At 41.4% G+C, this 24817-nt stretch overlaps 1 protein-coding gene and 1 non-coding gene across 5 annotated transcripts in view; one reads left to right on the top strand and one right to left on the bottom strand.

Moving 5' to 3' along the window:
- Positions 1–24539, bottom strand: part of LOC108409882 (unconventional myosin-VI-like) — a 133820-nt gene extending 109281 nt beyond the window's left edge. For 2 of the 4 annotated variants that reach the window (XR_012126169.1, XR_012126170.1), the window contains exon 1: positions 24350–24512. The gene's annotated coding sequence lies outside the window, so the exon portion shown is untranslated. Of the gene's footprint in view, positions 1–24349 lie in introns of all 4 variants that reach the window. The other 2 variants (XM_073224458.1, XM_073224457.1) reach the window with 2 other exon arrangements.
- Positions 18508–18569, top strand: LOC118971396 (U7 small nuclear RNA). The gene has a single exon (XR_005059809.1). It is a non-coding gene; the product is annotated as a U7 small nuclear RNA (small nuclear RNA).
- Positions 24540–24817: the final 278 nt, after the last annotated feature.

Genomic DNA, 24817 nt, shown 5'->3' with positions numbered 1-24817 from the left:
TAGATTTCAGAGAGGTTCATAAAGACAGGCAGAATCCTTGGTCAGACAAACAGGGATCTGTTCTGAGCCTAAGAGATGGTGGGCACAGAAATAACCACTGCGGGGCAAGGCAGCACAGGCAGATGGAAAACAGGCTGGAAAGGGAAACGGGGGAAGAGCAGAAGGGACGCGGGTCTAGGGACGGGATATCAATGCAAGGATGAAAAGTGTAACGGCCAGAGCGAGAGGCCGGCTGAGAAACGGCAGCTCTCTTAGCACAGTGACTAACAGAGCCACAGGCGAAGTGGGTGGGAGGACATGCGTGAGAATCGTGGCGAGTGACCAGGTCACGCCTTTTTCTTTCTAACCAGCTACAGAGAAGAGATTCTTAAAAAACAAGATTCTCTGAAAGCAGCAACAATAAGTTACCATCACCTGAATACAAAGTCAAAAGGAGGGACAGAAACCAAGATAAATACACACAGAAAGCAATTTTAAATTGAGATGAAGTAAGGTAATTAATGAATATTAACGGCATTTCAACTATCACTGATTTCCAACAAGCCACCCAGCACAAATTCCGATTCCCGATGCAAAGGATGCGTATTTATGGGAGCCCCCCAGCAGTGAGCACCAACCCCGCCAGCCTGCGCCTGCCCTCTCCCACTCACATCAGTGGTGAGGCTGCTCAGAACCACTGATCTCTCTGAACGGGAGCATGGCGCTTCTCACCTGGGCTCCTCGCGTCCTCGGAGGGTCAGGTGACACCTCACGCCTCCCATCTCCAAGGGACACTGGAGGGAACAGCAATCCTGGCACTCTGGAAGCTGGGTTGTCACCCGGCACAGATCAGTGCAGCAGCCCCATCGCAGATATAGGCTGCAGGCAGCTCCCCTTCTCCCTGGGCTGTATGCCTCCTTCCCCCAAGCTTAGCATGTATTCTGGGCCCAAGCACACTGAAGAGGAACCATTTCATACACACAATTTGCACTCTCCTGCCAGAAAAGCCTCTCCCCTATTCTTCACATACTGCATTTTTACTCACACAAAGTTTAAACAAATCTTTCCCACCTTAAGTCTTCCACAAAGGCCTTCTCAGAATTGGGTGTTCCTCCCTCGGTACCTACTTTTAACTTTCCGAAACATTAGTTTCTGTTGCTTTGTTTATTTGGTACTTTGTTGTTAGATTTTAATCTCACCTGAGAGCTTAAGTCCAAGAACCCTGTCCTACTTACAGTTATGGTACAGTACCAGCACTTGACACGTGTGGGTAAAATTATAATATTTCCAGAATATCTTGCCTGGCTTGAATGCATCTGCACATCAACAGGCATTCCTCAGGGGTGGAGACCTGTAGTTCATCTCCATGTGAATGGGTAATTACCTGATCTGAACCTGAGAGGTTAGGGGGTGGGGCTTGCTTGCTTCTGCCCAAGCAGGAAAGATATGGCCCTGGACTGTAGTTTGTAAACAATAAATGGGTTTTAAACTTTATTTCTCTATTTACTGATTTTGGTTTTAGAGGTATTTTGCTCTGAGATTTCCTTTCCCTGCAGTTACAACATGGTGTACCATATATAGGGAATTATTAAATATTTCTTGATGAACAGATGCGAAATGAATGCCCCCTTCAACCCAAATGGCTAAACAAGGCTGTATATCAGGTTAGAAAGGAAGATGTGTAGCATTATTGGTTCATCTCTACAGAATTTCAAATCCAGCACATTCCTTACCTCATCTCTGTAAAGAACAAAAGACTCATAATGTGCTTAGGTAGAATTTTATCATCACATATTAAACAGTCTATTTTAACAACGATTTTTGCCACTACCCAAAATGTTAATGCACACAGTATCTTGTTCCTAAATGAAACAGGACACATTGCTATAAAGTATCACAAATGAAAGGCAACTTTGTAAATTATAACATTTAAATATACTGTTTTAAAATGCATGTCTTTTAAAAGCAATTTTAAATAAGAGTTTAATTAACAAAGTTAAATGGCTCTAGGAATAATGAGGGGAAGGAAGTATTACTTTGTATTCCAGTTCACTTTTAAAGCATCTTTCTCCCCACTCCAGGAAATAAGTGAAGGGAAAGTTTTAATTTTTTAAAGCTATTCCTATTACCTACACTAACCCTGAGACACCTAAATGCCATAAAACAATTAAAACACTCATTCGCTGCACAATTTTTAAGACTATAAGATACAGAAGAAAATATACTGTATCGTACATTTTTAAGGTGCTTCAGACCTTAATCATTATAAGTAAATTACAATCAAAATGGAAATACTAAAGCATTAACAAAAGTGAAATTCATTTCAGAGAAAACTATTCATGAACTTAGCTGGGTACTTTCTGACCACTTCCTCTGTTTCAGTCTGCTTATCATGAAGGCCACTGGTGCTCGTACAATCACATAAATAAACTGAGCACTGCAAATGCTACTCTTACATGTGCTATTTGAATTCTACATAATCCATTACTTGACAATTTCCTATACCTTGAAATTTATTATTTCTCCATTCCTCTAAGTCAGAATGTACTATAGTGTCTCAGATCCATATATTATTAAGCAAACTGTTTTGTTAAGTTTGGAGTGTTTCCCAAGGTCTCAGACTTAAAACATCTAATTCTGGAAACTGAAAAGCTAAGAATACCATTTTCGCTTGCATCACAACTCATCACATGTAAATAAAACTAAAAGGAATTGAGAAGAGAGTCAAGAGCTTCTTCATATAAAACCCGAATTCATCTTCGTTTTCTCTTTAACTTTTAAACACAGTCTTCAAACATCCAGCCATACAACGGTAAAGAATTATGCCAGAAAACTGTATTTTATCCATCTTTATCATTAAATTCTGATATCTCCCCTTAAGATAGATATTACTTTATTTAATTAAAACAATAGTGAGATACTTTTTTCTCCCATCACAGAGACAAAAATTAAAAACCATTAATAACTTGTTCTGCCATTGAGACTATAAACTCACAGATCTCCTGAAGCAGCGCATCTTACTGTACACCAAGAATATTTATTGTTGACTGTCAGAAAAAATACAAACAACCTAAATGCCTATAAAGAAAGAAAATGGTTTAATAAACCACTGTGGTATCTGGACTACAGAAAGCCACATAGCAACTAGAAACAGTAACGCGGGTCTTTACCTTTCGAGGTGAACATCTAAGGCCTTCAGTTACATGAAGAAGTGAAGGTGCCAAACATTTTGTACAGCACAAGATCTCCTATGTCAAAAAGCACACAAAAAACTATACATTTCTACAAGCCTAAAACTGCAAATAATAGTGAACAACAGAGAAGGATACACCAAAGATGGTGACAGTGCCTAGTCTCTGGAGAGAGAACCAGGGGGTAGGCAGTCCAGGGCGCTGCCAGTCATATCTATATTGTTTGGACTTCTTGGCCAAAGAATGCATTCACTCATTAGTTGAATAATTTTAAGTGAATACAATGTAAAAGACATTATTCAAAAACATCATAGGGGTTAATGATAAATATTAGGCATTAAAAAAAAACTTCCCTAATCACAGTCCAAAAGACAAGTTTTTCTTTCTCAGTGGTAAGAAAAAGGAAAACGATTAAACATTACAATTTTAAAATAACTTTCCAATGCTCCAAAATAAATTCTAGATAAATTACAGTTAATTAGGAAGATAAAACATCTTGAATAAAATAGAGCATATTCATCTGATTTGGCAATAATAGTTTTTAAAAACAAATAATCAATAAAGATATTAGTACTTATTAGTTCTAGGTGGTGGCATTATAAATGATTTTTATTTTTTCCTTTACACATTTCATATTTTTCACACTTTCCAAAGGACGGCTATTGGTTTTATATTACATCAGGAAAAAGGTGTTATCTTCAAAGTAACTTTCATTCAAAAATATAATACATTCTATGAAAATTCAAAGTGATGCTCCAAGTGCATATATGTATACGAGTGTAACAGTCTTTCTCGGCAGTCAGACTTATTCCACTCTGAAGTCAGAAAAAACAGTACACAGAACTAAAGATGGAAGTTAAAATAAGAGAATGTGCACAAATTACTAAATTTGGCTTTCTAAGTTTTGAAAAGAATTGATTTTACACTAATAGTTATGCAAACAAGCCGAGCTTAAGTTTCTTCACATGTAGAAATAATCTCTGCCATGGGTCCTGTACCACACAAAACCTAAGTTACTAAAGAAAAGGTTCTCAAAGAAAGTGCCAGCTATAGTTCCATCTCCCCTTAAAAATCCTTTCTTATCATTCCCATGAGTTTTGTGTTTTTTAAGCAATATTCCAGGTGTCTAGGCTCATTCGGCCTGTGACTATCCCAATCTCACCAACCCTAAAAGATTTTATGTTGATAAGATGACCTAGACTTTATATGTAGAAAAAGATGCAGACAATGTATTCACAGTTCAAATTCATGATGAAAGTTACTCACCAAATATACATTCACTGAGCCTCAACTGTAACAAAGTACTAGGCTCTGAACACTCAAAAGTAAAGCCGAGCGCTTTCTGGAGGAGAAAGGCGAGGAGCCTGTGCTGAACAGCCACACTCAGTGCTGACACAAAGCATTTGCACACAGGGAGCCTGGGGGGCGGGGGCAGGCAGGGAGCCGGAGGGCACAGGACCAGGGCAGGGGAGGGCACAGGACCAGGACCGAGGAGGACAATGAAATCTGGAGGGGATGATACACCACACATTCGAGGAAAACAAAGCACGACGCCAACATGCTCTGTATCAGGACTTGAAGGGCCTTGCAAATGTCACTGATTCCTGGCACTACAAGTGCTGGTCGACTCTGTTAAAAGCCACTTTGCTTCCTTCTTAAGAGTGACTATGAATTTCTGATACACAAATGTTAATAGAAAACTCTGACTAGACATCAGAATTGTTAACCATTAACAAAGTAACATTAAACAACACCGAATTAAGTCAAGCTTTGAATAGCTAAACTGGGAAAGGAGAGGGGCTGGTCACGGGTCGTGGTGGCCTGTACCTGGCCATCTGCCCAGACCATCCACAGATCCCCAGCGCAGCTCTAGGGGCAGCAGGCGTCCAGCCGGCACAGCTATCCCCACACTGCCCACAGACGCACCCCAGTGGGCCTGCAACCTGAGGAGATGTATTTCCAAGCTGGACAGTTGCCAACACATCTCATTTGAAATATCCGGGGGACAAGGGCCACCACAGCTCCCCTGGCAGGAGCAAAGGCAGCAGGGCCTGCTGTAGGGACCCCGGCCCCCAGGGGACCCGCACGCCTTCTTCCAAGCCTGCTGACAGCCCTACAAGAATCTGCTCAGCCCCATCACTATGCGGACTCTAACCTTACCACTGGTCACCAAGCAACCGCAGATTCCAGGCCCCGAGAGGATCATATTTACTGAAAACGCGCCTCTGTCCACTGGGACATAAGCAGGGGCTGCACAAACAGCACCTTCTTTACAATGTAAAAGTGGGGATCAAAGCATCACCTCACATACGTTACAATAAAATAACCTCATTTAAATTACCCCCATTTGCAAGCACTGCCTCACAAATGTCAAGGAACAGTAGGGATTCAAAGCTAATGGGAAAACTTGGGTTTCCTTGATTTTCCTCACAAAAGAAAATCTCTAAGAAATACACCATACAATTCTAACTATTACTTAAGAAGCTATTTTTTAAAAGGTAGAAGACAGCAGGTCTCACATGAAAAGTAAAAATACCCAGGTTGCTTCAATATATTTAGTATTTGAAGATCTCCAAAATCACATAAAACACTGAATTACATTCATTCTCTAATAGTGGCCAGAAAGATCCAATAGAATATAAAAGTATATCAGCAACTTAGTGGTAGAAAGACACATGAATATATAAAAAGAACATGTCAAAAACAGAAGATGAGTATATTCTAATTACTGGATTTTGGGATGGAAATCTACCAATTCTTTAAATTTGCATAGGGCTATCATTAATATAAATTCATTAATCCTGTTTGGTGCAAAAAATTGAACTATCGTGCTTTTAAATAGTATTCTTAGAAAAATAAATACATAATTCACGACCATTATAAAAGTTTAAAAAAAAACTTTGTATTACCTGTTATATACAACACCTCCATGAAAACATACTCCTCTGGACTGTGAATGGACACCACCAGTCACTGAGTGGAGCTACACAGCAAAGGGCTTCGGCAGCATCTAAGGATCACTTTTCTAAGGCAGCAGCAATAGTCACAGAATTAAACAGTCATAAATTCCAGTGTAGAAATGAAATTTCCCCCATCACCTTACAGAGATGAAAAAGCATTTAATTTGCAAGGCCTTCAAAAGAAGGTGGGGGTGGGGGGAGTTATTTTAATTTTATTTTTGTAAAGAATATACAGGCGCACACGTACACACACAAAAAATACTAAACTATTATCTACAACAATGCCAACAATAGTGATTTTCTGTACACAGTAGAAATAGCAAAGATCCTGATTCACTTCATTTTGGTCATGCACATTTTCCAGACGACCAAATGATTAGTTCACTTTGTAGGGACCGAGGTGGGGGGCCTACAAGAGGATTGGTTAGTCCACAGAAGTATTCCACAACCACCCTAATGTTCTGCCAGCACCTTGCCCTGTCCCTTCTCACATCTTTCCCCATCACATGCTCTGACAACCCACAGAACTTCTCTGAAGTGCAGCCAATAAGCAGTCATTTAAAGTCTAAGGTTTGCTAGAACAAAACCTTTATGATGGCGGGGCTGTGTCTGCACTGATCACAAATGCATCTCTACAACTTGGCAGTATCTCTACAGAGTGGGCAGGTAAATGGTTTTAAATTAACAAAGAAACAAACTCTAAATCCCTCAGGATGCAGCTCAAGATCAAGCTTTCCTCTGCTTTCACTAAAAAATGTTAACTGATACATGATCACTATCTTCTGTATTTGAAAACATATCTGAATCACCTCATGATTATTCTTTTTTCAATTTAACTAATTGTCATTCCCTAAAATTTTCTCCAGCTATGTGGTCCTTATTCTGAACACTTGTTTCTCCACAATGGTTCAGTTGTGAAGCTTAGTATCAAGCCAAACATTCTAATTCTTATTTACTGCTTATTATAAAAAGGAATGGAGGAATACTCATAACTTTATATAAAACTGGGCAAAATTCAGGCAAATTGAATCAAGTGTTTAAATATCCTTCATATGCAAACAGCCTCCCCTCCCAGAATATGGAATTTCAAGTTGCTCAGACTTTGTTTCATTCTCACTACTGTCACGAGCATTGTATCTGTACTAACTGTATTATTCCACTACTTACAGATTCTGTCATAATTATGACAGTCTGCTTTTAAGTGACTATCAAAAATACATATAAACTTATAGTCACTTATCTGACATAATTTAAATGTTTTCTGAAAAGTCAAATAAATATACTTAAAATTCAAATCTTTGAACAGGGTGGCTAGACAATTTGCCTTGATAATCAGTATATTTACTAAAATTACACAATCAAAACAGAGTTTATATACTATCTGCACACTTTTGCACTAATAAAGGCCTCAATACCACCTCCATCCCGTAAAACATGTGGTGACCGACCATCTACGTGACGGAAAAGCAAATGCAGTGCAGTGCACAGCCCCTCAGCACTCTGCCTCCGCGGCTGGAAACCCTTCTCGGACTCCGTCCACACCTGCATGGCCCGACTCTCCTCAGAGCTGATCCCCTCCGTGCGCACAGTGCACCTGCTACTGGCCCTTCCAGAACCCGGGGGTCCCAACGTTCTCTGAGCTGGCTTTAGCCACGAGGTCCTCACCACTACCTTCTACCAGTAAGATTAATACAACAATGATTCCTCATGTAAAATGTCTCCTTTAGATTAAAATCTACAACGGTCAAAAGGGAGACTTTTACAATTGGACTATAAAGAAAGTTTACCTAACATGCACTATTTATGCTAAAAGAAAGAACCTCACAGGCATGAAAACTGCAGTAGAGGAAATTCAGTCAGTACTATGTGTTAACTGTGAGGTGCAGATGGGGTGGCCACACTTAGGGCGAGCTAAGTCACAGTGCACCGACTGCCAATCGCTATGCTGTACACCCGAAATGGATCCAACTACTGTACATCAGCCAGGCTTTAATTAAAACGAGTTTTAGTCTAAATACTAAAAAGAATTATTGTACTAATATCAGTCAAGTATGTAAGTACTAAAGATAAAAAATGTCCTTATGTAGGGGTATCTGTGTGTTCACACACACGAGCAAATGGCCTGCATCCCCAGAAGGGGAAACACACACCAACCGTAGTCAGACACGGAGGAGGCAGGAGATATACACTTCATCTTGCGAGATCTTCAGGACAAAGTAAACAGTGAGTGGCCTGTTTTGAGCAGTTTAAATATGATCTGCCAGGAAACACACACTAGACTCAACAGAATTTAGCTTCTACTTCCAATTTTGTAATGAGGAACCATTTTAATAACTTTTAAGTCTCCATCATAGAATGTGCTTTATTTTTTAACTCCCCCATGAGACACTGAGCATTTTAATAATTAATGTACAAAAAGTAAATTTTTTAAAACATTTTGGTCACCAAGAGTTTCCTTGGTATCTGACAGAAGTTTTATTTACACACTTTTAGTATAGAAAAAGAAAAACAAACTGCACATCACAATCACCTGGGCACTTCTGCAGTAGTGCTGACAACTGGGTCTCACACGCCAAGAGCTGAGGCTCAACTGCTCCAGGCTGTGGCCTGGGCACTGGATTTTGAGACCAACCCTAGAATTTATTCTTTCATTTCTAACCATAACAAATGGAAATTCAATCACTCTCCTATTGATACAGCAATTATTTGCAGAGTCACCCCAAATTCTCATTTATACTGCAGAGAGGATAAGGGAAAGATTTCATATCGTCTGATAGAATTTGGGGGAATTTCTAATGTTCCAGTTGCAACTTTGATTAGCTAATTATTTCCCCTTAAATTTTATTTATAACGAAATACATTTAGCATCTGGTGTCCAAATATAAAATACTGCTGCTTTGATGAGGAACAAGTACAGGTAAACATACCTTGAGTTGAAGCATTATTCATTTTTTTCCTTTTCCATTCATTCATCAATTTCTTGGAGATATAGACACACTTTAGCTGGGGCCTTAAAATTCACAAACAAAACTTTTACAAGGAAAAGCATTGCAAACTTATACATGTGTCTTGTGAGTTTACATTTCTATGTATTTCTTGGGCAAAGCCACCTACACTATCTTTGTTAACACTAAGATTATATATTGTTATCATCAAGGTTTAGCTAAAGTGTCAATTTCACATAAAAAATCAGGTAAGATAACTCAATTAAAAGACATGCAGCTTTCAATTTCACAAATAACAGTCCTTGGAAAATGTGCATAAAAACTAAAAGTATAAAAGGGAGTAGTTTAGAAGTTCAAGTACTAAATGGGGACAACAGATACTTAACTCTGTACTAATAATATGAGGAAAAGTATTGCTGGCCATGTTTTCAAATAGATGTCTTTTTACGGAATCTCTATGTATCTTTATAGCAATGTCTCTATGACAGAATAATTAATAAACTTTTGGTAATAACTTGCTCTTAGCTTTTGTTCATTCTCAGACTCACAATCCCCTTGGTGGTAAAAAAAAAAAAAAGCAAACATCTGGTCCAAGATAGACCAGATTACTGGTATCTCAATATTCCAAACCACAGGTAATATAGTTATTCATGCATTCTGCATCAGATATGGCCTTAAAAATGCTGGCAGGCAAAATGTTTGGGGAGGCAAATATGACCTCTGTAGTAAATTTGTTAAAAAAGGCGACGAACTGCCATTAATCTGTTTGAGCATAATCTATGAATAGTGTTATTTAGAAAAAGAACTACATACTATTTATAACTATTACAGTTCCTCATTTACATCACTATAACTACTTTTGTAATTTCACTAGTTCTTTGTTTTCTACTCAGAATTTCAAAGCTTCCATGTCTCACCTGAGGACTGTCAAGAATGGATTGAAGACAACTCAGTAAAACTGCTGGGGCCGAAACAGATGTCAGTCCAAACTGACAGGGCTTTTGTGGGAAAAGGTACAGGAGCTTTTTACTTCTTATTCCAAATCCGAATGCCGTTAATGATAGAAGGCAAATAAACAGCGAACTTAGAGCAGATAGGTGAGCCCAGAAACTGATCCAATATATGTACACATATATTCAAAATATTTTTGCCCTGTTTTAATATTTACTGAGTTTTCCAGAAAGGTCATACCACATCAACTAAAAGAAGACAAGTCTGTGTTTTATTTGGAACAATACCAAAAGGCATTTATCATTTCAGAAAAAATCCCATTTAAAAGCAGCACTAATATGGCCCACCTGTATGTCAGTCTAATTTGCCTCAACCTGCATTCATGCTTTTCTAGACATGCATGTTAACATCTGATAACTTTACTCTGTCTTATAGTTAGGAGTACCTAAGCCTTCACATACTGAAATACATATCTTAATATATAAATAAGTAATATAAGTAGACTTGTATTTAAATATAAATAGGACAGTAATTATTTAATCACTGTACTAAAGATATATAATTTAATAATTACTTGCTTTTATGGTAAGTCACTATATTTTTAATTCTGTATGTGCATATGTACATTATGTTTATATATATGCACACACATGTGCAGATCATACTATTATTTCACTTCAGTATCATAAATGGGGTATTGCAAAATAATTGTTTTGATAAGTGGGCAGCTTGTCTGACAGAATTAGTAGTGTGACAGTGAAAGAGAATGGGAATATGAAGCCAGACACCTGACATTTTAAAGGAGGAATGAGGAGCAGAGGGAAAGTATATGGAAAGGTAGAAAGTTCTCTGGGAGAGAGTGCTGTGCCAAAGGAGAAAGGCGTCTAACAAGAAGGGGTGTCAACACCACCAAGCTGCTCAGCGGAGGCTGGTAAACAATTAAATAGAAGGCAATGGATTTGAAAATGTGAAGGTCACTGGGAACCTCTGAACCAGTATAGCTGAGGCAGGAAGGATAGATACTATAATGAATAAGAAAGTGAAGAAAAAGTAGAAACAGCTAATAGAGTCTGCTCTTTCAAAAAGTTTAGAGTAAGGGAAAGAGAAATGAGGCAAAAAAAAAAACAAAAAAACCCAAGATGAAATAGGACCAAAAGGAGGAGGTTTTCATTTTTGTTCATTAAGTGAGAAAAGTCTTCTGAGAGATTAACTCGAGCTTGTTTCAGGCATCAAGTCCTGACTCCACTCTACATGCCCAATGACAAATTTTAAGAAACACTGTCCTAAAACTGAAATGTTAACAGATGATGAAATTATATGGTATCTGGGATTTGACTGAAAACAATGCAGGGGGAGGAGGAATAATTACAGATAAAGAAGAGGGTGAAGTAAGATTTGACAGGAGTTACTGTTGAATCTGAGTGACAGGCACAGTCATTCATATGCTTTTCTTTTTCGAAAATGCTTAAAATTTTCCACAATAAAATGATTTTAAAATACTCTCTAAAAGATGATCAATTATTTTTCATTTTTACATATAATCATATGCTGTTCTCTTAAATGTCAAACTCTGATATTCTTTTCTACCAGGGTATATTTTGAGCTTTTTCTTGGCAATGCTTATACACTAATTACTGAATTATCTCAATTTCTCACTTAATCTTCCATCTAATCAAAGCAAGCAATTTCATCATTAACTAGATGAAAAAAATGGTGAGAAAAAGAAATGAAAGCTGATCCTAGAGAGTTCTGGGTCACAGAGTTTAAAAATCTATCCCCTAAGGCATTCTATTTGACAGTATCCATTTTATAGCATTAAAAAAATCCTTATTTTCTAGTCACAGCTTTATATGAAATGTGTCTGAAATTACCTCTGAATTCCTAAACTGCGCAATATTGAAGGGAAAATCAACTCTGAATTAAGAGCCATGTGAGTCACTTTCTCAGCTCTGCCACCAACCTAGCTGGGCATCCCTGCACTGAGCCGGTGCCCCTCTAGCTCTCCGGGCTCCTCCCGGCTGGCCTGTGGCAGCCCTGACGACACTCCAGCTCAGGCCCGCCGTTCCCGACCAGTGGTTCTGCACACGTGGTCACCAGGTCCCCAGAGAGCCCTGAGGCCCTTTCAGAGAGTAACAATGCCAAGATTACCTTCATAATATACTAAGACCCTTGCCTGTTCATGGTGATGACATCTCCCCAACTATGCAGAACCAGAGATGGGTAAACTGCCACTGCCTAGCGAGAGTCAGCATCGCGGCCCCAAACTGTGGCCACCAGAACCCATGGCAAAGAGAATGCTCTTTCACTTAGAATTCCTTACATGAAGTGCTAAACTGTAGCAATTACATCTTGATCCTCATATATACAAATCTTTGAACATTCTATATGTCAGATACAGGAATTTTGCATGAAGCACTTCCCCTGTAAAATAAAGCATGATGGTTGCCCCAAGGGAAATGCAAATGTTTGAGTTGTAATCTTCTTCAGGAACTGACCTTTTCTTTTAATGAAACATGTTTACTAGAAAGAACAAACAACAAATTTTGGTTATTTCAAACCTGGATCTTGTTTTTTTGAGTGAATCCCATCACTTCAAGGGAAACAATGGACAATTATTTGTTTATGCTAAAATTCAAGCACAAAGTAGAATCAGGAAAACCTTGCATCTGCTACCTTGAGCGTAACAGCTTATGCTATTTAAGTTTAAATACTTAAAAGACTTTTCTGATGAGATCAAAACATGATTTTTTTGACATTACATAAATTTGGAAGATCTGTACAACTCAGTGAAACCCTAGGTTCCAGCTGACTAATATATCATGTTCATAAAATCACGCATAGGCAAAAGATCCTTTCAAAGTGCCAAACGGACCAAGGGGCTGTAATGGAACAAAGGACAAAAGTTCACTGATACGGCTTAAGAGGCCACATTGCAACTTTAAGAAATTACCACTGAGTAGCTGAGTTCTGGTGAAGGATCAAGGTAGAATATGCACAATTATCTGAAAAAGCTAAATTAATGCTTCCTTTCCCAATGCTGTACCTGTATGAGGCCAGATTTTCTTCATATACAGTTCACCCAAAATAACCTAGTGTAACAAACCATGATAACCCAGTTCTCTCCTATTAACTTGGACACTGGATAGAATTATAAAAATGTAAGAGTGTCACTCTTTTCACTAATGTTTGTTTCAGAAAAGTTATTTTTCATAAAATATGTAATTTCTGTTAACATGCATTTATTAATACTGCTATTCTTAAACTGTTTAAATTTTAAATTTCTAAATATTAATTTCTAATTCAAAATATACCAATAGACAACAAAACAGAAAAGTAAAATCTTTACAAAGCCCTCAATAACTAAGTACAAAGGAGTCCTAAGACCTCACATCCTTACCAAATCTTTTGCTAGGCCATTCACACTCTCCAGTCATTCACAGTCTAGTGAGAGTTGGGGAGAATGAGAAAAGGTGCACATATGTCACATGAATATTATAATACAGGTGCAATTTCAAATAGTAAATCTGAGAAAGCTACTAATTTAATTCAAGCAGGTCCTTTAAGAGGGGTAAGATTAGCTAAAGCAAAGTGCATTCCAGACAAAGGTCTGTTTACACAAGACTAGGAAGAGGGAAAGAGTGAGGGCCCTGCAGGCAAGAGGTCACTGGTGGGCCATGGGTGGACTGCAGCACCGCACAGCGGCAGAAGTGTGACAGGCGCTGAGGTGGAAAAGTGGGCGGAGGGACAGGCCACAAAAGCTTCTGGCCCCAGGATAGAGGCTTGGACTCTGAAGTGTGCGAAGGAAGGGTTCACAGGGACTCTTGCTGAGCAAGGGAACACTAGAGCAGACGTCTGCTTTGACATGACTCTGAGGGCAATGCAAGGATGTAATCAGTGCACAGCTGAGGAAAGGGGCCACACACAGGCAGCTGTGCACGGAGGTCTGGGTCGGGGCAGGGAGGGCAAGAAATGGAGGGGCACCATCCAGAACCAGACGAGGGTATGGAATCTGACAGAGGATGACAAGCAAAGAGGGAAAAGTGGGGTGCCAGTCCTGGACTGAACAACTAGGGAATAGGGGCCACCATAATGGAAAGAGAAGATGCAAATTTCTGAAAACAGGTGGATTTGATGAGAATATGTGAAATTTCAAAATGTCTGTAGCACACAGGTTTGGAAATGTTGGTCAGGATGATGTGGAAAGAAATCTGGAACTGACATAACTATAACAGTAAGAACAGAGTGGGAGAGCAAAGTGCTAAGTACAGGATTTCACAGGGCATAGATAGTTAAGACATGGGCAGAGAAAATTAAGCAGTAAAAACAACAGAGAGCATGACCTGAGAAGTTAACATGGGAAAAACCCAAGGAGGATCAGTTGGGCAAGTAGCTAGGGAGGCTGGAAAGGAATGAGGATCTGAATGAGGCCGCTGGGTCTGTTAATCAGCGGGTTACAGGGTACTCTCTGTTGGGTGTTTAGGGACAGAATACAGATTACAATGAATATGGGATCACAGCCGCAATAGCATGGTATAAAGTAAAAGAAGTAAGTATTTTACCCAGGACTACACGAAAGTATGTTTTCCAAATAATAGTCTGTCTGCTTTTCAACCATAACTATTTTTTAATAAAACTATCTCTCTAAATTTAACTGTTATTTTCAGAGAATTTATTCCAATTACATAAGCACTGATTTTAACATTTAAACAGCAGAACACTAGCATTTAACTAATAAGTTTTATGACACAGAATTTACTATTTGCTATATATTGAACCTCAGCCTATAGCTTAAAAGAGTATTATTCGTAGTGTAGATAAGCCTTCTAATATACGTTTCAGTGCAAAACCAACAAAAAGCATTTAAGAAAACAAATCCAACATCCAATCCCTTTTTATTAGTAATATCAAGTACAATATGAGATCAAACTTTATTTAGGTATAGTTATATGAAATGTGTATTTAGCTGGACCTATATTTATGCAAAGGTAGTATGTGAAAGATGAATATCTACTGGTATAATCTAGAAAACAATCATTTGTTTTACTGAAAAAAATTGTTCCTTTTACAAAAGAAATCCTTATTGGGATCCTTTAAATTTAATTTACACAAAACTTTACAGGCATACTGTCGCGTGCCCTGTCCTCGCCGGCAAGAACAGCATGCAACAACAGCAGGATTCTTCTGCAGAAAGCTTTATTCTTCAGCTCTTTGTGAAACAAATGAGTTGGGCAGGACCCAGAGGGGAAGGAGAGGCTTGCTTATATAGTTCTCATGCTCTGACCTGGTTGGTGCGGCTCCATATGCCTTATTAGCATAACCATTTGGTGGGTCTCATTGGTCCTTATGCCAAGGCGCAATTAGCATGTAGTTTAGTGGTGTGGGATGATTTGTCATTAGGAAGTTCGGGGCCTTCCGGCTGCCCTGCATGGGGCGCTATTTTCTGAGCACGGCTGCCAACACATACCTTTGTTTAAAAGCAAATCCGTGAAGCATGAATTCAAGTGGGTAGTTGTTAAGGGGTTTAAAACTCAAAGACAGTTGAGACTGTCCCGAGGGCCCTGCTCTCTCACTGTGCGTGGGAATCCAAGGGTGAGGACAGGAGAGATGGCCGCGTGGGGGGGAAGGAGCTGCCTTGGCCTTCAAATCCGGCAGCAGCTGCCATGAGGGTCATGATGGTTCCATGCCGCATGCAGATCTGGAAAGAACTGATCAATCCAGAAAGGGCTAACCCAGAAGCCTGAGTGGGGCAAGGCTCTGCATGCAGACGCCTGAATCCATCCCTCAGCTCTGCCCCTTTCAACTGCATCACCTCGGCAAGTCGCTGGGACCTTACCTGTCTCAGCCACAAGGTGGGCTAAGAAGAGCCACCTCACAGGGTAACATGAGAATTAAATGAGAAAGTGGCTGTAAAACACTCAAAGTGGTGGCATATCATAGGCCCTCAAGAATCATTAGAATCGTACTGTTCTAGAGTCATTTATTTGGCTCATTTAACCCATCACTGTAATACTGCGCCCTCTCAAACTGTGACATAAACTTTCCACTATTCAGTCATGTTGACCTACTTGAGTTGTCTGTATGCCCTGAAAATACAAATCTATGTCAAGGTTTCATGCCAAACAGGATCCTAGAGAACAGGACCAAAGTCTCTGAGGTTCTGGGCCAGTTCCAGAAGCACGCCTCAAAAAATAAGGAAAAGCCCATTTTCTGACATGCTAACATCCCTGTGTGCAGCCATCCCCATTTCTGCTCATGGCTCATTAAAATCACCAAATTAAACAATGGTTTATAAATTCCTAATGTATGCTGCAATCCCGTTAAAAAAAGCCAACTGCTCAGCAGACTATATCTCTAGAAATACCAAATTCTGATTAAGATATGTATCTTTCCTTTGTTTTCTAAAACACCTGTAGTAAAATCTGGTCATGTGTTCAAACTCATTCAAATCCCTTCTTCCTCTACCCTCCCCCCACACCGGATAGAAAGGCTCCCCAGACTAACATGAGCCCCCTCAGTCACCCAGCTAGCACACAGCCTGCTCTCCACCTGCACTCATCTCGCTGGCGACTTAGGCCATGGTTCTGCTTCAAACCTCAAGCATAAATAAATCATCCTATCTTCCCATCTTCAAACCAACGACCATGGGCTGAGAAAGCAAAGACACACACACCCCTACACTTTGTTCTTCCCTAAAATACCAAAAGGATGACAGACAGTAATGACCACAAACTGAAACAGAGCTGTTTCATCTAATTTTAGAAAAAAAATAACAAGCAACCAGAGAAGAGTTCTCTCTGGAGTAACTCAATTCTCAAATCAGGGAAATTCAGAACCTAACATGGAACAACCAACAGCCTTACTTCTCCCCTTCAGGATACTAATTCCATTAGTGTCAAATCAAAATAAACAATATGTTTTTATAAGATACCAGAAAATTATGAAATCTCTCCTTAAAAAAAAAAAAAAACTCAAGAGAAAACATCAAAATGCACCTTTTCCGAACACAGGTGCTATTTGCTTTACTCCCAACCTGTTTCTTGTTTTCATTCTTTTAAAGACAAGCTGAGAAATCTACTGGTTTAAAAAAAATTATAACATTTACAACCAGAAGTATCCTTTAGGGGTATTGTTACAGTTATCTCAGCCAGGTATTTATTATTTGATTAATTTGCTAGCACAAGGCAACACTTCCTTTTCTGGGAGCTGCAAACAAGACCTAGTCTAGTTGCTGCTTCATCTCAGAAAAATCTTGTACTTCTTTTTCCCTGGGAACTGCAAGAGAAGACAGGAAGTATGGACTGTAACGCTATGGTTTTGAGGGGAGTACTGCTCATTCGCTGGGGACTCTTCATACCACCTCCTTACGGAGAAAGCCTTCCCTTTAGCAATCCTCAGGAATCTGTCCAAACTAAAAAGCATGCATGCATTTAGACTTTTAGCCAGAATTCAGATTAACTAGATAAAACTGGCATTAGCAGAAGACAGCTGAATAACAGCAAACATAATAGCTTTATACAGAAATTTAATGTATCTTTAAAAGACCCTGGGAAAGAACAATCATTTCTTAATAGTCTTTTACTTCCATTAACTGCTACTACAATCCAGCCTGTTTCTGGTGTTTCTGCTACCAGCAGTCCAAGTGAATAGGAAGTATAAATTCCACAAAGCAAAGGACTTTTCTTGCCCAAAATGTTTAAATGTACTCATTTTTTTTAATGAAAAACATTTATTCTATCAAACCAAGACTATTTACCGAAGGAAATTTCAGAAAACCTCATTAATATGTATTAATGAAGGTGCTTTACATTAACAGAATTTTATGTCTCTCCTTGGGTTGTATGGATCATCAAGTTTCTAAAGTAATTGTTTGATTAAACGAGAAAGTGAAAAAACCATTTTCTAAAAGCATGTGTAAGACAAGTAGTCTCAAGCTTTTTGCAGATGTATCACAATGGTAAAAAAGTTATTTAAAATGCACCAAGGAAAGGCTGTAAATTCCCAAAGGTTTCAACCCGTGCCCCAGTCAATTCTCCACTGTGCCACCGGCACACGCGATCCTTTCTCAGCTCTGCTCCTGCCCTCGGAGGACCAGCCTGCATAGATCTTCACCTACGCTCCCCTGCTGGGTTCCCGCAATGGAAGTCATTGGCTGAGACCAGAAGACGGAGGGAGGAGGGAACTGAGGGAGCTGTGCCTGCCCGCCTCTCAAAGCCACAGCCCCCCGGGGCTCCCTCCATAGTGCCAGCTCTGCCCCGGTAATCTCTGGAGAACTATGGCGCCCCGCTGCAGCTGTCCTATCGCGCTCCCCACCCTCGTGTGTCCCCTCAGCCCTGCAGTCTCTTCATCTGCACCATCACCGTGCTTGACATCTCCTTCCCGCTGGGGCCTTGCCTGATGCAGCCAGCAGGACCTAGTCGGCTAATTCAAAAACAATACATTGTCTCAATTAATCTGATTTAAAGTTTAAAAAGGGGTTAAGATCAGTGTTACAGCTCTTTTAGAATTTGTCTAGTAGGTTTTCCAGTATTTTCTGGAGAACCCCCCCCAAAAAAAAAAAAAGGGGTTAAGATCTACACAAGCATTTTCTATATATTTATTTGGGCAATTGTTTAACTAGCTCACTTTCAAATGAAATTGGTTAATAAGCAGAAATACTCATTACAATTAAATTTAAGTGTTAAATTTAACACTGCACTGTCTTCTCAACATAAATACTATAAACCTCAAATGAGCTTAAAACAAAAAAGACCAATGAAAAGATTCTGGTAGCTGGTGTTTCCCTTCCCTCCACCACACACGGCCCGGGTGATACAAGCAACTCGTTGTTACCGTTGAAGTCCTCCCTAAGCACGGGAAACAAAGGTTTAAACTAGTGGCTCTCAAATTTTGGTATGCCAGCAAAGCAGCCAAGAGGCTTGTTAAGATGCTAATGCCCAGGCCCCACCCACACCTCCCTGCCATGTATTTTCACTAGTTCCCCAAATAAAGCTGATGCACACCTGAATTTCAAACCTAAAACTGGCCAACTTTCAGATCCCATTCACATCTCCAATAAATTGCTTTTTCCTTTTGGATGAATACTGTACACTAAACATGGCAACAGTAACACAGTGAGAATGGTAACACGCACTACGTGCCCTTGCGATGTGAGCTTCAAGTGAGCTACCGCCTCACTCAGGTGCGGGTCAGTCACCTCGAGGGCTCGGGCCTCACAGCCGCCCACCAGGCAGGCAGTATGGGTGCCTGCACTTTACAGATGCGCAACGAAGCCCTAGGAACTCAGTCACGTGTCCACCGTCCTGACTGAGAAACCATGATGCCGCAGGGGGGCCTGCCCTCTCACCTGCACAGGCACAGCACCTGCGCAAAAATGCAACTCTGGAGCCTCAGGACTGTCACGTAGGGGATTAGGCCTGAGGGGCAAGCAGTTAGGCAACGCCCTTGTCCTCCCCTCCCCCAGTTCCCACCCCGCTCGCCAGGGCCTCCACAGGCAGGGGGCGCCATCTCACACTGGCGGGAGGCACAAGTCGGCGCTTATCAGCACTCTGACCACAGGAGTGCCCACTCCTCAGTGCTGTACAGGATCCGAAGTGAGCAAACGTAACACCTGTGCGCCTGTTTCCGGGCCTGTAAAGTGAAGGTCACATGCCAAGGGCACTTCAGGGACACAATGATACACTGAGCAGATGCATAGAAAGTACTAGCCTGACACAGTACCTGACTCAGAGCCAGAGCTCAAAAACAAGAGCTGCCATTAAAATTATACTGTGCCAACCACCTCTCCCAAAACCCAACATACAGTCCTGGGCCCAGTCTTACTGCCTCTCAGCCTCATGCCAGCACCATGTCAAAAGCCGACAGCACGCCAACCAGGAGCAGCCCGCAGCAACGCTGTGCCTCAGCATACGCAGGCCAGAGGTGGAGTATCTGAGCACACAGGGCTCGGCAGCCATCAAACCAAACCACATGGACAGCTTCCCCTTCCCAGCCTCAGGGCGAGCCCAGCTGATGGCACACCACTATGAGAAGTCTATAATTAACTCAACCCAAAACAATAAAATGTCACTCAGTACAGGGACACGTCTTATTTACCACTGTATCATAGGCACTTAGAATGGCGCCTGGCCCGTGGGAGACACTCAAATATTTGTTAAATGAATGAAGGCATAAAGGCACCAAGCAGAAGGCATAAAGGCACTTAGCTCATTAGGAGCCTTCACAAAACAAGCTTAATCATTAGATCGATGCCTATGTGCCAAGTTATAAAAGTTTTTCTCAAAACTCCCCAGAATATATTTCTCCTTCCTTTTTAAACTAATTTTTGGCTTTATTTTTAAAAAATCTCCAACTAGAAAAGCTAACTATCAACTTTGGCTCCATAAATCTATTAAAATGTTAAAGCAATTCCATAATAATGCACTATGCTCATCTGCTACATTAAAAAAAGAAAAGAAAAACATGTAACTATTTAACCATCATCACTTTAGTGACCCTGACTTTTCAGGAATCTCCTGAACCGTCTGAAGTAAAGCCATAAAATGCAGTAAGTCGCTGCGAAGATGTAAACCTAACATCTAGAAGATGGAAAGCTGGGGAAGGGGGAGCTCTACTGTGGGAACAGACAAAAGTTCCGTTCTCAGCTGTGCTTCCAAGCTGCCACATGTGCGACCCTGAGCGCAGTTCTTACACTTTTTGTCCCCTTTTCTTGCGTGCCCTACAGGAGTGACCTACCACATCTATTTCATCAAGCTGTTTTAAGGATCAAATGTACATGAGATGACTTCCAAAACAGTAAATGCCATACAAACGTCATGTGTTAGCTTTTCACATAAGTATCTTCAAACTTTACATGGATGTTTCTATTCATCTTCCTTTTTCTGTCTCTGCCACTCTTCCTGTTTCCGAGATGCAAAGATCTGCCAGTTCAGGGAAGAACCAGGTCCCACCCACTGTTACATTTCAAACACAGAAGGCCCTCAGCAAATATTTATTGAAAAAGTAGCCCCTCCACATGTAACATAAATTTTAAAATTCTGCTATGTGCAGTACCTTACCTTGTAAAGGTTAAGTACTAAGTTATTCTCATACAAAATAACAAGTGATGTAACAGACCTAAAAGCTGCCTGGAGCACCACCTTCCCTTGCGCACAGTACTGGGCATGCATGTGAATGTGCACCTGTGAGTATCAACAAAGGAATGTGCTGCAGTATTTTGGTTTCCCTGCAGACGTGGTTTCTGCATAGAAAAGGACTTCCCCTCTCTTTAACACTAAGCAAGACTTCTAAAGATGCCAGATTTGTTCTTCCGGTTTTACTGCCGCCTCTGCTTCTGGACTCACTGGGAGAACATTTGGTGGACCTGTGGTTAGTTCTCAAACCATTATGTCATTCTTTGACCACTTAATAAGAAAAATTTTATTTTTAAAAACTATAAATAGAAAGCTATTCTAATACTTATATTTTAAGATTATTAACAGTCTATATTTGACTAAATTTGTCAAATAGAAGCATAACTTTTAAATGCAAACCATGCTGGTTTCTCTGAACAATATATAATGCCTCAAAAATAGAACTTAATTTAGTTAGTTCTTGATTATCTACACACACACAAAAGCAGATGTGTTACAGATCATCCCTTAATAATTGATAGCAAGCCCTTGACTATCCTTGAGATGCAAAACTCGGAACAGTTCAAACCAAGTAATGAGACACCCGGAAAAGCAGTCAGCCAACTCGTGCTTCCTACCATTTTTTCTGCTTATTCACCCAAGGACTCGAGTCATTTACTTGATAAAACAGCTGCTGAAATGACTCCTAGTTTGTTAGAAAAGATGGCCCTTTGTAACAATACTTATTTTTATCCCGAGTGTCTATTACAGCTGAAAGGACAGTCCTGATACAAACATGGATCATTAAAAAAAAAAAAGTCCTAATGTAAAGGTGACAATTTAATCATAACCTGAAAACAAGTTTGATTTTCCCCTAGGTTTTAAATACACAATATTTAGAAATAGCCACTGCACTTATGGGCAACAATCTATTTCATTTGAGAAGAAGTTGAAGGTTATGTCCTAACTGGGAACATGATACTATTCATTTTAGTTACAATGAAAAAACTAGTGTTACATTACAACCTAATTCTAGTTCCTATAAACCCATCAAAATAAAAAGTGCACAATATGTACAATATTCTGTATTTTATACCAGAAATGATAAAGCAATACCTTATCACTGTTCCAGGCTGTCAACTTAAGAATGAAGAAACAAATACTGAATTCAAAATTAGTTCCAGAACCACGTTCATGGCCTATCTCATCCTCACTCCTGGGTGCCTTCTTCAAAACAAGCTTAATCATTAGATCGATGCCTATGTGCCAAGTTATAAAAGTTTTTCTCAAAACTCCCCAGAATATATTGCTTAAATCTAACACACTAGTTCTGCAGATCTACTGGGACCATCTCCCAATGAACTGAGATCAAGGCAACCTGGGCTGGTGGGAAGGGCAGTGATTTCATGGTTACAAGACTTGGGTGTGAATTCAGACCTTGTCCCTCTGTAGCTACATGACCTTAAGCAAATATTTAATTCTCTGAGCCTAAATTTCCTTCTGTGTAAAAGGACACCACCACCAACCTTGAAAATACATTATAGATTAAGTCCCTCAGTCTTCTGATTATGGTAGATGCCTAATAAAGGCTATAGGGCCAGTTCACAAATTATTACAAAGTAACCCAGTATGGGGCTCACAATTAAACTGCATCGGATTTATTATTAACATTTTAATACTTTTTTCAGGGTTTTATTTAAAATGTTTTAATATGTATAAATGAGAAATTCAGAGGTTAAAAACTGACATTTCACATATCAAAGATGGAGCTTCAATTACCAACAGCCAAAAGTAGTTAATGTTTCTAAAAATGTCTGAGTTGCTTATATTTATTCAGACCTCACAGAGTCAAAATTCTTTAAACTTTTTGAAAACTGTTTTTCAAGACCCAGAGACAATGGGTTACATGATACACCAGTCTCCAGGCTGTCACAACAGGATGAGAAAAGAGCCTTCAGCCAATCTCAGATTTCCTGGCCACTGTTATTTTAAAACTTGATCAGATAAACATAAATAGAGGGAAAAATCCATTTCAGATAAACTTTATTTATGATCTGTGTTTAGTACCCTGCATTTATATTAAATATTGCAATAGTTGCTTACATTTTTCTTGCTATTGTTTCTAGGTACTAATGAAGAATATACAGTAAGACATAGTTCTATGTATTACACAGTTGTTACTCTCCATTATCTTTTTAAGTTTAAAAAGCTAGAACAGTAGCATGTCATACAGAACAAACAACACAGGCGACTAAAATAACTTATTTACCACTGCGATGGAATTCCTACACAACTGAAAATACTCTAAATGAGCCGCACATTTAAAAGTCAATGAGTCGTTTTGAACAGTAGCATTGTTTCAAACTCTGGCTGTAGTCCAACGTGTGGTGTTTCTAAAACTAATGACTCCAAGGTAATTTTTTCACTGAACAGTTTCCAGTTTGAAAACTCTAACCCCGTGACTTCTATGAAGTTTAGTTAATTTCGACGGAAACGCCGTTTTAAGAAGGTACAAAACGGCGACGGACTCAGGGACCCCGACAAGGGGCCAGGGCTACGGAGCGCAGGGCTGGGGAGGCGGCCGGAGGAGCCTGGGGGCGCCACAGGCACAGGCCACGGCGTGGGGGACGCGCGCAGGCGGGCAGGGGCTCTGCGGCCTCTCACCGGGCTGAGGGGCAGTGACTGCAATGGGGGGACTCGATAATGTGGGTGAATGCACGCCAATGGTACTTTGATTTAAAAAATCTACATAGAAAAAAAAATGCCGTTTTGCTGCCAACTTATGCATCATGACCATAACCAGCCCGAGCTCAAGATCGGCGTTTCCCGGTGTGAACAGCGCCAGCCGCGCCGCGGGCGCTCGGACGGCAGGGACGCTCCCCCGACGGCGCCCGAGAGGTCGCTTCCCCGCGGCAGCGCGGCTCCCCGCCGCCGGGGACGCTCCCGACCTGCGTCCGCGCCGACCCGCGGTCGCTGCAGGCGCGTGAGGGGCCCCCAGCTCGGCGGCTCGGGGCGCGCACCGGGGCCGGCGCCGCGCCGTCCTGCGGGGTCCGCCGGGGAGAAGCGCGGCCGGCCGCGGCCCCCGGACGCGCAGACCACCTGGAGCCGCCGCGGCAGCCGAGGCGCGGGGCCCCGCCGCCTCACCTGAGCCGCCGGCCGGGCCTCGGACGGGACGGGGTGGGCGCCGCGCGCCCCACAAGGGACTGCGGACTCACCGCGGGGGACGGAGGGCAGGTGCGCGGCGCAGAGGCGGCGAGGCCGGGAGGAAGGCGCCGGCGCGGACGAGCTCAGGGGCCGGGCGGCGACGACGGCGGCGACAACCGAGCTCCCGCCTCCTTCCTGATCGGACGGACGTCGGGCCCGTCTCCGCCTGCAGCCCGCCGCGCGCACGTCACGGCCGCGGAGCGTCCGAGGGGCGGGGCGGGGCGGGGCGGGGGCGCGCCCGTCAGGGCTCCATTGCGCCAATGGGCATGACGGGGGCGCGCATACCGCGGCCCCGGAGCGCAGTAGGCTCGGCGGGAGCGCGCACGTCACGGCCGCGGAGCGCCGGCGGGCACGACGCGGAGCGCGGGCGGCGGCTCACGGGCTGCGGTCAGGAGGCCGTCCCCGCAGGGCTCGGCCGCGAGCCCGACCATTTAGCGTGGCTGCAGTGCGGCTGTTTCTGTGAGCGGCGTGCCTGAGGG

The sequence above is a fragment of the Manis javanica genome, chromosome 16 (assembly GCF_040802235.1).
Source record: "Manis javanica isolate MJ-LG chromosome 16, MJ_LKY, whole genome shotgun sequence".
NCBI classification, from domain to species: domain Eukaryota; kingdom Metazoa; phylum Chordata; class Mammalia; order Pholidota; family Manidae; genus Manis; species Manis javanica.
The sequence above is the reverse complement of the archived record's forward strand: the minus strand, read 5'-3'. Positions and strand labels throughout refer to the sequence as shown.